The sequence below is a fragment of the Mustelus asterias genome, chromosome 2, assembly GCF_964213995.1.
Source record: "Mustelus asterias chromosome 2, sMusAst1.hap1.1, whole genome shotgun sequence".
NCBI lineage: Eukaryota > Metazoa > Chordata > Chondrichthyes > Carcharhiniformes > Triakidae > Mustelus > Mustelus asterias.
Window position 1 is genome coordinate 148,004,537 of NC_135802.1, and position 13,247 is coordinate 148,017,783.

The following is a 13,247-nucleotide window of genomic DNA, read 5'->3' on the forward strand; positions in this document are numbered from 1 at the left end:
TGTTCACAAACCTTTGTGGTTTGAGTCAAAGAAGATGCATCCCAATCAAATTCAATTCCAGAGCAGCCATAGGAACTTCTAGCTTTTCCATTCACTTTCATCACTTATCCTGGCTTTGAGTGGATACAATTATCAGGAAACTGAAGGTAATTTTAGCCCCTCATTTAATAAGGTAGGTAGAGAACACCACAGTCGATATTATCTGATGGTCGTATTGACTGGGCCGGTGATAATACAGCATTTGTCCACCTACTCTTCAACCCTGTCTATACCTGCCTCTGGTAATTTGGATTTTGCTTGTCTTTTTGAAGAGGATATTATCATCACCAAAGAAAATGTCAATACTGTTGATGTTGATTAACCATTGATGAAGCTGCTTCTCTTCAGGACAGAGAAAAGCTGCTTTAGGTCTTGAAGAAAACATCTGGCAAATTGAGTTACAACGGTTTCATTTAATATATTTATTTTTCTCTCTTTCGCTCTTTTTTTCTCATTCCCTTATTTATTTCCCTTTCGCTTAACCTCTCTATATCACATTCAAGCAGAAGCTGGAATTCTGCAGTTGTCTCATGGTTTGGGGGGGGGTTCTGGTGCATTGTGGGTATTGTAGTTGCAGAAATGGCTCCCATCATGCACCTCTCTCTTTCTAATAGACAAACACTCACTTGTGTGTGCACACTCATGTAACCACACCATATCGACACAGTATCCCTTCCAAAGTAAATTTCCAATTTTGCATCAAGTTCCAAACTCAGCTGATGTTCTGGGGACCCGAGTTTGAATCCCGCCACGGCAGATGGTGGAAATTGAATTCAATTTTTAAAAATCTGGAATTAAGAATCTACTGATGACCATGAAACCATTGTCGATTGTCGGAAAAACTCATCTGGTTCGCTCATGGCCTTTAGAGAAGGAAATCTGCCGTCTTCACCTGGTCTGGCCTACATGTGACTCCAGAGCTATAGCAATGTGGTTGACTCTCAGCTGCCCTCTGAAATGGCCTAGCAAGCCACTCAGTTCACTACCTTCTCAAGGGCAACTAGGGATGGGCAATAAATGCTGGCCAACCAGCAATGCCCATGTCCCACGAATGAATAAAAAGAAATTCTGAATTTTCAGAAATATATTCACGCTTGTACACTCACTCACGTAACACCACACACACACACGCAAGCACACACGCACACACACAATCCTCCCAAATTAAATTTCCAATTTTGAAACAGTTCTCATTCTGACTTTTCAGCAATGCACTCTCTCGTGTACACATACTCATGTACCCACACCACGGGTGAGGGGGAGAGGGGGGGGGGGGGGGGGGGGAGAGGTTCCCGAGTTTAGGCCAAAGGCGTAGTCACCAATAGTGGAGTGATTAAAATTGAGGATGCATAAGAGGCCAGAATTAGCAGACATCAGAACCAAAATAGTCTGAAGAAATTAATTAGTCAATTTAATTAGTCAATTTTGTAAGATTTGCTGTCTCACAAATGGTGACTGATTGAAAACCTACATGATTTGTTTACCCTTGTTCTTCCCCTTGTTACTTGTAGTTACTGACTGAATTAAAGTCCTTTGATTGATTAGGCCTCAACAGTTGCATAAGTAAACAACTCAATCTTCCATCACAGCCAACATGTAAAACTGCGCCACATGAAGATATGACACTCTGAGGTGTCCCACGTTTTAAGTTTGACTCTTTAAATGTGTGAAGCCACACCCAGGCAAATGCACGGCTTCTAATTATACAGATGCATAAGGCTGGTGTGGGGAGTCCCTGAGGTAGTTTTATTGAGTCGGTTTGCTTTTGAATAGCAGCCGGTGGCAGAATTAAATCAGTGATCGTTGCATTCAATGTTTTTGATAGATGGTAATGTTCCATTCTAAAGGATTATTGACCAAACAATAATCAATGGTGGATGACCATGGAATTCATTAAAGTAAAAATCTTTATAAGCAGGAAAAAAAAAGCATTCAAACCGATAAGCCCAACCCTTGTTGATAGATGAACCCCAATCTGCCTGTCTTCTCACCAAGTCCCAACCCACTGCAGAAATACATCTGATTGTCTTTAAAACCTATTTATATTTGCTGGCTTTAATGATCGACGGTCGTCTCCAATCTTTTTAAGCATACAATCACTTGTAGAATCTAAAGGGCAGCACAGTGGCACAGTGGTTAGCACTGCTGACTCACAGCACCAGGGACCCGGGTTCAATACCCGGCTTGGGTTGCTGGCTGGATGGAGTCTGCATGTTCTCCCTGTGTCTGCGTGGGTTTCCTCCAGCTGCTCCAGTTTCCTCCCACAGTCCAAAAGACCTGCTGGTTAGGTGCATCGGCCATACTAAATTCTCCCTCAGTGTACCCGAACAGGCGCCGGAGTGTGGCGACTAGGGGATTTTCACAGTAACTTCATTGCAGTGTTAATGTAAGTGCACTTGTGACACTAATAAATAAACAAACAAACAAAAAAAATGCAGCATAAGATCTACTCTTAAAAATCCAACTTTACTCAAACCCGCAACAATGTACATTATGCATAACATTCACCTATTCTTAGTTTGACACCTCGTGCTTGCACACTATCTGTGAGTGCTGTGAAATCTGGGTCATAGTTTGACATGGCAGTTTCATACAGTCCATCAGATGGGCATCTGTGAGAGGGTGTGATAGTTGGACTTCATGATTTTTATCTGGGGAAAAAAACATCTCACAGAGGCATGTGAAACCAAAGCAGGCCTTGAGTGCACACAATGCCAGAAGAGGGTACTTCTCACTGTTTGCAAGTCCCCAAAAGTCTTTGTCCCATGACCTAGATTTCAGCTCTATGTCATTTTGCATGGTGATAATTTCCATGTCAAGTCTATTACTTTGTTCAAACGCCTGATGAAATTTTGCTGTCAGTTCTCCAATGTCCACTTGAAGAAAATGATTTGAGACAAATATAATGGGCGGGGTTTTAATGCCTTGCTCGACCTGAGACCAGAAAAACCCACCCGAGATAAATGGACCTTCCCATTATCTGCCCCCTCGCCCGCTCTGATTCCATGGTGAATGGGGCGGTAGAATTCCGGCGAACGGGCGGGATTTTCCGGCTGCGTTCGCCCCATAACCAGAAAATCCCTTCTGGGCTCAACGGACCTTTGCATGGTTCGTGTCCCGCCCGCTACAATTCCCTTGGCGGGCGGGATGGTGAAATTCTGGCCAATGGTGTGATTTGTCTTGTCTATCTCCTGAAATCTTCTACTGCATTCCTTTTCCAACTTCTTCAGGTGGTCACAGAATTTGTTTGGATGAAACCCTTTCTGTTTGACCTGTAGTAGGATTTCTCCAGATTTGGGAAGTGCCTAGTAATTTTCTTCTTTAGCTGAGAGGGCCACAGGCCCAGCTTCAAACTGAACGCATTTAGTCCAAAGATGTGCGGGTTAGGTTGATTGGCCATGCTAAAATTGCCCTTAGTGTCCTGGGATGCATAAGTTAGAGGGATTAGTGGGTAAATATGTAGGGATATGGGGGTAGGGTCTGGGTGGGATTGTGGCGGTGCAGACTCGATGGGCTGAATGGCCTCTTTCTGTGCTGTAGGGTTTCTAAGATTTACTGCACTGATCATGTGTGATATGTCTCTGTCCCCCACCCGCCCAATTCATGATTCCAAATGTTCAATTTTGCACTTATGTCCATAAGAAATGCCTGGTCTGGCAACCAGACTTTATCTGACAGCTTGCTGTCCTCCTTGTTCCTTGATATAAAAGAGGTGACAATTTCAGGAAGCAGATCTAAAAATCTCTGGAGGACTTTTCCTTGACTTACCCACCCCACATCTGCCATAGCTGGCATTAAGGTCAATGAGTAACAATTAGAACAAGTGGTGTTGCAGAGTTCTGGCAAGAATTGAGTTTATAACTTAGCACTTGATAGTGGATAACACAGTGGTAATTGACAAAGGAGGGGAATTCAGGATCATTTCTGCAAAGTGCAACAAAGCCTACACTGACACCAGCATTAACGGTGTGATTGAAATCAGTTTCCATAGAATCCCTATAGTGCAGAAGGAGGCCATTCAGTCTGCAGCAACCACAATCCCACCCAGGCCCTATTCCTGTAACCCCACGTATTTACCCTGCTAATTCCCCCTGACACTAAGGTCAATTTAGCATGGCCAATCAATCTAACCCGCACATCTTTGGACTGTGGGAGGAAACCGGAGCACCCGGAGGAAACCCACGCAGACACGGGGAGAATGTGCAAACTCCGCACAGACAGTGACCCGAGGCCAGAATTGAACCTGGGTCCCTGGCGTTGTGAGGCAGCAGTGCTAACCACTGTGTCACCATGCCGCCCAACATAAAATATTTTTCTCAATCACATACCTTTTGAATTCGTTGTAGATATCCTCATGTCTTTTCCTGAGTGACAAAAGAGTGATAAAGTCCTTTGTTGTTGAGTCTTTGAATGTCATGCAAATGAAAACAATCAGCTGCGCTGCATCTGTCATGTCTACTGACTCATCAAACTGCAGTGAGAAACATTCACAGCCTGATAAGTCTTGGTGTATTTGCTGAGACACATCTTCGGACAACAGTTCCACCCTTCTGGCTACTGTTAAAGCACCAAGCGACATGCTCTTGATGGCTGCCATAATTTCATCTCTGTTTTTAAAGACTTTGAACAAGATGTCAACAGCAACTATCATAACCTCCTTGATAACTTTGCCATCGGTGAATGGTTTCTTATGTTTTGCCAGCAGATGGCTAATGTGAAAAGACGCCTCTTTGCTAGCCTTGCCTTTAGCCACAGGTCTTGAAAAGAGTGACTGTTGTGCTTTCAAAATTCTCTTTAACTTCCCAACTTTCTTTGTCCGAATTGTACTGTTTAAAAGGTAAATTTTCTACAAATTTAGCATGCGTTAGTCTGTGATGCCGTCTCAAGGCTACACTATTGACAAAAGAGAAAAATGGTGTTGTCTTTAACATTCATAAAAATAAATTCACTTTCCCATTCAAGGTGGAAATGGTGGGCTTTTGCCCTCATGGAGGTCCCTTGCTCGTCATTTTGTCTTCACCCAGCTTATTCCAAGTTTTGGTGCCTGCGAGAAGCTCATTGTCCAAGTCTCGCAGATTTTTTAGCACGGTTTAGCAAGCTGATTCACTCATCATTATGAGAATCCTGAGTCCTGCGGATTTTTGGTACAGTTTAGCAGGCAATGAGCTGATTTGATTGTCATTATGGGAATACCGGATCTCGCAGATTTTTGGCACGGTACGACAGGCAACGATCTTCTGGGATTTTTCATTGACTGCACCTCACTCCTCCGGGAAACCCACGGTGGGGGTGTGCCATCAATGGGACCAGAAGATCTCACTGGCATAAACAGCTGTAAAATTCATCTGCATTCCAATTTAAACTAGGGAAATTTGTAGATGTTCTGACAATATCCCTTTGAAATTCCTCTTTCTTTAGTACCCAGGATTAGTGTCACTGTAGCTACTTTCATGCACTTTTCCAACTCTCCGTCCACAAGGATGAGTTGAGATACAGATACATCACAGAGTAATGGCATCTTACTTTTTATTGAATTATTTCTTCAGCAACTGCCAAAGCCTCCCATTAAAATTGCAACCTTCCCTGGCCTGGTTTTTATGACAGCTTTTTTATTCTTCGACTCTTCCTCGTACGCTCTCAATCCAGTCCACACCCTGGTCATTTACCTTTCCTGACTGAGATAACTCAGTGTTGGTCCTCCGGCTGTGCTGTTCCATTCATGGAACTAATAGCCTGAGTGCTGCAATCTCACCCTGCAGGATCAGTCAGCATGACACCCTGAAACCTTGTTCTTGTGCACTTCACCTTTCTGCTATTAGAGTTTCTAATGGTTCACCATTAAGGACCACATAAGGTCACAGAGCACGCAACAAGCCCAGTGTTATTGCTGTAATCCGGCCACATTGACTTCGGAACATCAAAATTCCAAACAATGCCTCCCATACTAACTTCCTAGGTGTCTATGTCCTCTCATTGTCTTATGCATGGTTTCTGGGATTTGGTTGTGATCAATTTAGATGAGAACCTTACGTTCCAAATAGAGAAGGGTTGTCATTAAAAAGGAACACTAAGAGAGAGAGAGCAATCTCAGATATCGCCTGATTCACCTTGCTTGAACGACCTGCTTAGTACAATATTTTTTACGGATGAAAAGAATCATGGATGTTCCCCAGATAATTTCCAATACATCTGTCAGGATATTGCTGGTGGTGTATGCCACCTGCTCATTAATAGGTGAAATGTACTCCTATGCAGTGATCTAGTGCATTCCCACACAGGTACCGGTGATAGATTGCAAAGATATTCAAGAAGTCACAGTAAAGAATGGCTCTGTTTTCCTCCTTTAGTGTTGCAGGGACATTAATAAGTTGATGGAGTGGGGTGTCCTCGAGGAGAAAAAAAAAGGCTGCTGCGGCTTGAAAAATTATCCTGGGCCTCGTGAAAAGACTGGTCCCGGAGACAATTGCTCAGGAAGAAGTCTACATTGTTTTTGGTTCTGTATTATAGAAAGTGAGTGCAGTCACTTATGTGGACAACAATTGTGTGAAGCTGACGGGTCAAATACTCCAGCCCATCACACAGGACGTTGAACATTTGCATCTAAACAAAAACAACGCTTAAACCAATCAACCAAACGATAAACTTGTTTGGATGTTTCTGCAACGTTGTCGTGCCTCTATCATTTGTAACTGTCAGCCATTTTGAACTCAGCCAAGCAACATGGCACAACCCATTTTATACTGTTTGCTACACGATATCCTCCTACAAAGTGAAGTTTGATGTGGAAATTCAACCGTCAAAAATCCATTTTAGAACTAATTCATATTCTGGACTTAAAGACATTTGAGAAAAAAACAAATAAAGACATTCAAATCAATATGGAATGCGATGCATAATGTAAAATGTGTTGCAGCACACAGGCACATAGATCATATAGACCAAGATAATCGCTCTAAATGTCTATTGCGTCCAGGATATCATATTCTTTAATCTCCCACAACCCTGCCTGATACACTATGATGATTCTAGAAAAATACATATACATGCACTTAAACAATTTGGAAATGATGCATTAATCTATCATCAACTTTTTTCCTGTCCCTATAAAATTTCACTCACAATTTTAAAGAAAGGTATTATTAAGGATCAGAGGTCTGTCTCAATGTCATAACCCTTGACATAGCCATTTATTCATGTTTGTCATCAATTTTCTTTGTCATCGGAGAATATGTGCAGCTCCAGAGAGGACATTTAATCTCATTAGGATATCTCAGTCCAGAGGTATTGTGCATACTGATTCAGCCTCATTCCTAAGAGTGAGGGTGTTGGGTGGATCATAGAATCCCTATAGTGCAGAAGAGGCCATTTGGCCCATTGAGTCTGCACCAACTCTCTGTCAGAGTATCTTACCCAGGCCCTCTCCCCCGCCCAATTCCTGTAACCCTGCGCATTTACCATGGTAATCCATCTAGCCAATACATGTTGGGACACTAAGAGGCAATTTGGCATGGTCAATCCACCTAACCTTCACATCTTTGGACTGTAGGAGAAAACCGGAGCACCTGGAAGAAACCCATGCAGACAGGAGGAGAACGTGCAAACTCCACACAGTCACCCAAGGCCGGAATTGAACCCGGGTCCCTGGCACTGTGAGGCAGCAATGTTAACCACTGTGCCACCATGGGTGGTCAGTCTCCTGGCAGAGCACTACGCAATTTCTAACTCTCCATTTTGGCTAACTATTGAAGAGTTTGGGGCAAGATGTGCTCTGCTCCAATCCTGCACTTAATCAGTATGAACAAGGGGTCTGAGAGACCACAACAACCTGGAGTTTTGGGTACTCATTGAAGGAGGAAACAATCATTCAGGGCATGACATTTGAGCATGAGGCAGGTGGCACTGGATTCTCATGCAGTGGCTTTACAGAACAATGGTAAGGTAGGTACATGAGGAATGAATAGACAGGTGCATGAGGGAAAAAGGAATAGAAGGCTATGCAAGTAGGGTTAGATGAAGTAAGAGGGGAGGATGCTTGAGAAGAGGGGAGATGATAGTCCAGTGGTATTATTGCGAGACTATTAATCCAGAAACTCAGCTAATGTTCTCGGGACCGGGGTTCGAATCCCGCCATGGCAGACGGTGGAATTTGAACTCAATAAAAGAAATCTGGAATTAAGAATTTACTAATGACCATGAAACCATTGTCGAGTGTGGGGAAAAACCCGTTTGGTTCACCAATGTCCTTGAGGGAAAGAAATCTGCCATCCTTATCCGGTCTGGCCCATATGTGACTCCAGAGCCACAGCAATGTGGTTGACTCTCAACTGCTCTCTGAAATGGCCTAGCAAGGACAATTAAAGATATGCAGTAAATGCTGGCCAGCCAGTGACATCCATGTCCCATGAATGAATTTTTAAAAAATAATCAGATCTAATGAGGAAATAAAACAAAAATCTGGAATTCAGAATCTACTGATGACCATGAAACCAATGTCGATTGTCAGTAAAGCCCAACTGGTTCACTAATGTACTTTAGGGAAGGAATTTTGCTGCCCTTACCTGGGCTGGCTTACATGTGACTCCAGAGCCATGGAGTGATTGACTCTCAACTGACTTCTGAAGTGGCCTCGCAAACCATTCAGTTCAAGGGTGACTAGGGATGGGCAATAAATACTGATGTGGAGATGCCGGCGTTGGACTGGGGTAAGCACAGTAAGAAGTCTCACAACACCAGGTTAAAGTCTAACAGGTTTATTTGGTAGCAAATACCATAAGCTTTCGGAGCGCTGCCCCTTCGTCAGATGGAGTCCATCTGACGAAGGGGCAGCGCTCCGAAAGCTTATGGTATTTGCTACCAAATAAACCTGTTGGACTTTAACCTGGTGTTATGAGACTTCTTACAATAAATACTGGCCAGCCAGCGACACCCATGTCCCATGAATGAGTTTTTAAAAAATTGATCAATTGTGCCAAAGAACCTGTCTCTGCACTGCAACTTCCGAGATTTCCCATGAAATTCTTTAAGCTGGTGCAAGGTAATATCTTTAGTCATTCAACATTAGTGGCCGCAGCAATTCTACTTTCCTTTAAAGCAGGATATATTATACTTCATTGGCATTTTTAACCGAGAGCAACACTCAGTGATCTAGCAAGGAGAATCAGTTAGGAAAATGTGCATGAAGACAAGTAGACATGTCCAAGGATATTAATAAAAAAATACCATTTATTGTGGATTAAGATTCTACTCAGAAACCAAAGTTCAATATTTAATAAGCTGTTGATCTAACAGTGCGGTTGGGCCATGTGGGAACAGCAACGGTATAACTGCTAAGAGGAATTGAAGGACGTTTCTAACCCCAATTCCTTGAAGAACTGGAACATGATCTGACCAGCAGTATCCCACTTAAGTTCCTTCATAAATATCATCAGCGCCGCAGTGTTCAGCCAACTGATTAATCAAAATTACAGCTGGAGCAAGTTCAAGAATTGGTGTTTATTAAATCCTACCAGTTCCCTCCCAGGACTGTGCAATAACAGCAGTATGCCCAGGTCCATAGCACTGAAGCTGCCAACAGAGTTACTGTAGGATAAACCAGCCGCCTGCAATATAGCACCACAGATAGCCTCAGCACCTTGATTCACTGCTCAACAAAAGTGAAGTTAATATGGTTAATATAGGTTGCAAACATCATGCTGACAAAATTAAAGAATTGACTTTTGCTAATGTTTCTTATCATTGGGATGGTACAGTGGTTAGCACTGCTGCCTCACAATGCCAGGGACTCAGGTTCAATTCCATCCTTGGGTGACTGTGTGGAGTTGGCACATTCTCCCTGTGTCTGCGTGGGTTTCCTCTGGGTGCTCCGGTTTCCTCCCACAGTCAGAAGATGTTAAATGGATAAAATCAAATTACTGCGGATGCTGGAATCTGAAACCAAAAGAGAAAATGCTGGAAAATCTCAGCAAATGGCCAAACACCTTCTATCCTCTCTATGGACAGCCATTAGCAGCCTTTCCCCTTGTTTTTGTGGCTATGACTCATCTTTCATTCCCTCACCCTGCAGTATAAATATCTCCCACTTTCTATACCTTTTAGCTTTGACAAAGTGTCAAGTGGACTTGAACCGTCAGCTCTTTTCTCTCTTTACAGATGCTGCCAGACCTGCTGAGATTTTCCAGCATTTTCTCTTTTGGTTACAGGCTAGGTGGATTGGCCATGCTAAATTGCCCATTAGTGTCCCAAGATGTATAGATTAGCAGGGTAAATGTTTGGGGTCACAGGGATAGGGTGAGGGTAGGCCTAAGTAAGGTGCTCTGTCAGAGAGTCGGTGCAGGCTTGATGGGCCAAATGGCTTCCTTCTGCACTGTAGGGATCCTATGATTCAACGTAAACCCAATCTAAGCAGCTTTGGACCAGCTTAACCCCTGCTATGTCGTAAAAGTGATGCTTATTTTTGACTTTCTGAAATTTTAGAAAGTTGGGACTGAACTTTCTGCGACGTTAAACTGGGAAAGTGGTGTGACCTAGGCACGGAAAGGTGGAAAAGCTGTTCCCTGCCCCAGCCACGGTTCCGACATTTTTACCAGAGGCAACATCAGGGATAGCAGGAATAAAATCAAATGGGAAATTTGCGAAATATATCTCATAACTTGCTCCTGAACGACATTGAGCACAAGGAATACTGCCCATGTCCCTAACATCCAGCAGTGGACTTAGTGACGGGAGAGTGAAAGTCTAGCGGCCAGTTTGACTCAGATCACATTCAGTTTCAAGTGACTGATTGCTTTTGTAAAAGTCACAGTTTTGAAAATGATGAAGTTGAAATCATCCTTCCTCATCTTTCACGCCACATAGCAGCAAGGTGCCACAGCAATTCCCCTCCAGCCACACGGGTGAGGGGCTTCTGTCAAGCACCATGAATGCCTGATCTCAGGGTACAAATTAGCCAAGGGCCAGTAAATGAGTTGGGGACAAGTTCTCACTCAATGGGAACTGGGAGCGAGTGATCACCCCAGAGATTGGAGTCAAATCTCATGCAGAATCATCTAAGAAGCCATGTAGTCAACACGTAAAGGCTGGAGCTTTGTTCCAGGTAGCCATGGGCTGCAATCCCATACGCCTGATTTCCTTTTATCAATAAATATCTTTTGTTCCTAATGAAGCGACACAGTGGCACAGTGGTGCAATGTGATCGCAGTCTGCATTTCAGGCCCCCTTTTAGGTGAGGGCAGACAACAGGTTTCCTCAACATGGAAAGTATGCTGATGTTTTATCTGTAATACATGTGGCACAATTGTTAGCACTGCTGCCCCACAGCGCCAGGGACCCGGGTTCGATTCCAGCTTGGGTCACTGAACGTGCGGAGTCTGCACGTTCTCCCCGTGTCTGCGTGGGTTTCCTCCAGGTGCTCCGGTTTCCTACCACAGTCCAAAGATATGCAGGTTAGGTGGATTGGCTATGCTAAATTGCCCCTTAGTGTCAGTGGGACTAGCTAGGGTAAATGCATGGGATTAAGGGGATAGGGCCAGGGGTGGGATTGTGGTTGGTGCAGAATCAATGGGCCAATTGGCTTCCTTCGGCACTGTAGGATTCTATGATGTCTTGATGTTGCCAGAGGGATGCCACGCCTATTACATATTGGCGACAAGGATGGGATAAGTTCTGATACCACAGCCTAACTGTGAGTAACCGATTCAATTGAAGTTTGGTAAAATGGAATACTCATCTGAGTGCCTGAGTGCCTGGTCGAGGATGAAGAGACTCAGAGAGAGTTATAGAGATAGTGGCAATCCCTGAGTGGCAGTCAAAGTCGCGAACCCGGTGTGCCTGGTGAGCCAAGAGGTTTAGAAAGACACAAAAAATTAAAATGAGTGCTGCAGTATTTTTTTCCTGTTTGGAAAGACAACAAAGGAAACAGGGTTGTGTTGCAGGTTTAAAAAGAAGAAATCTGAATAGAAAGCAGAGAATTGCTTCAATTGTATAATAACTCCAGGAATTGGCTGTAAAGAACAGTGCTTTATTGCACAAAATAAAGTAAAGCAGAAACCACAAGCCTGTGATGAACACAAACAGGTCCCAACTGGGACAATGGAATAATGGACCCACTCAGGGGCCTGCTTTATACAGGGCTCAGTATACAAGCTCCACCTGGTTAGTTTATTACCAATCCCCAAGGAGCTCATATTTAATGAGTCCTACAGGGAGGTCAGTCAGCGATTCCCCATGCAAGTCCTGGAGGCTTATCACAAGTTGGATACGTTCAGAGGCTAAAGAAAAGGGGAAGAAAAGTCACAGTGAGCTGCAGGGTTTATCCCAGAAGCAAGGGAACATGAGAAGCTGAAGTTTGCAGGACTGATCAAAGCCTGCAGGAGGGCTCGGGTAGTGATCCCTGCACTGAGGGACAGCAGCTAATCAAGATTTGAAGTTGTGGAACTGAAGAGATTTTTTTGCCTGCCAGGAACAGGGAAGAAATAGGTTGGGAAGTGTTCAAAAGATATTGGCTGCAGTTAACAAATTCAGGAACTGCAGGGCTGCTTCTCATTTAGATTAGGGTCACAAAATTTTACCTCCTTTTTGACTAGCTGTAGTTCTGGATGAAATTTATTCAATTCTTTTCTCTCCACGCTTATTTCTTCCTCTGCTGTGAGCTTAATTCACTTTCTGACTGACTACAACTTTATCGCTTGCTTGTAACTTTTTTGCTAAAACTTCCAAGGAACCTCTCATTACAATACAACAGGACCGGACGCAACTGAATCTTGCTGCCTTCAGCTCTTCAATTAGTCACTGAGGGTATTCCGTCACCCTCTGTCTGGGTTTTCACTGAGGTTGCCCAATGCCAGCCCTGCCCATCGTGCCACCCTCTCCAGAGATTCTCAGCCTCCCTCCAACCCCCTCCCCGCTTCTCCGATCCTTTTACTGCTTACTCTGAGACTGGCATTGTCTATTGCCTGAGGCTTTAATTTCCTCCTTTGAGGTGTTGCGTTGCTCCTGGACCCTGGGAAAATGAAGAGGCTGAAATTCAGTCTTCTGATCCAAGCAAAGCTGGGGCAGGGAGGGGGAGGGGGATCCCTGGGGTCTCTAGGGTCCCTGGTCGCGGTCCCTGCACTGGGGACCTGCAGGCAGCAGGTTTGGAAGTTTCTGGAAGAGAAGACCTCCATCTGTTTGAAAATAAAGAAGCTGAAAAAGTTTTATTTTAAAAATCCCTG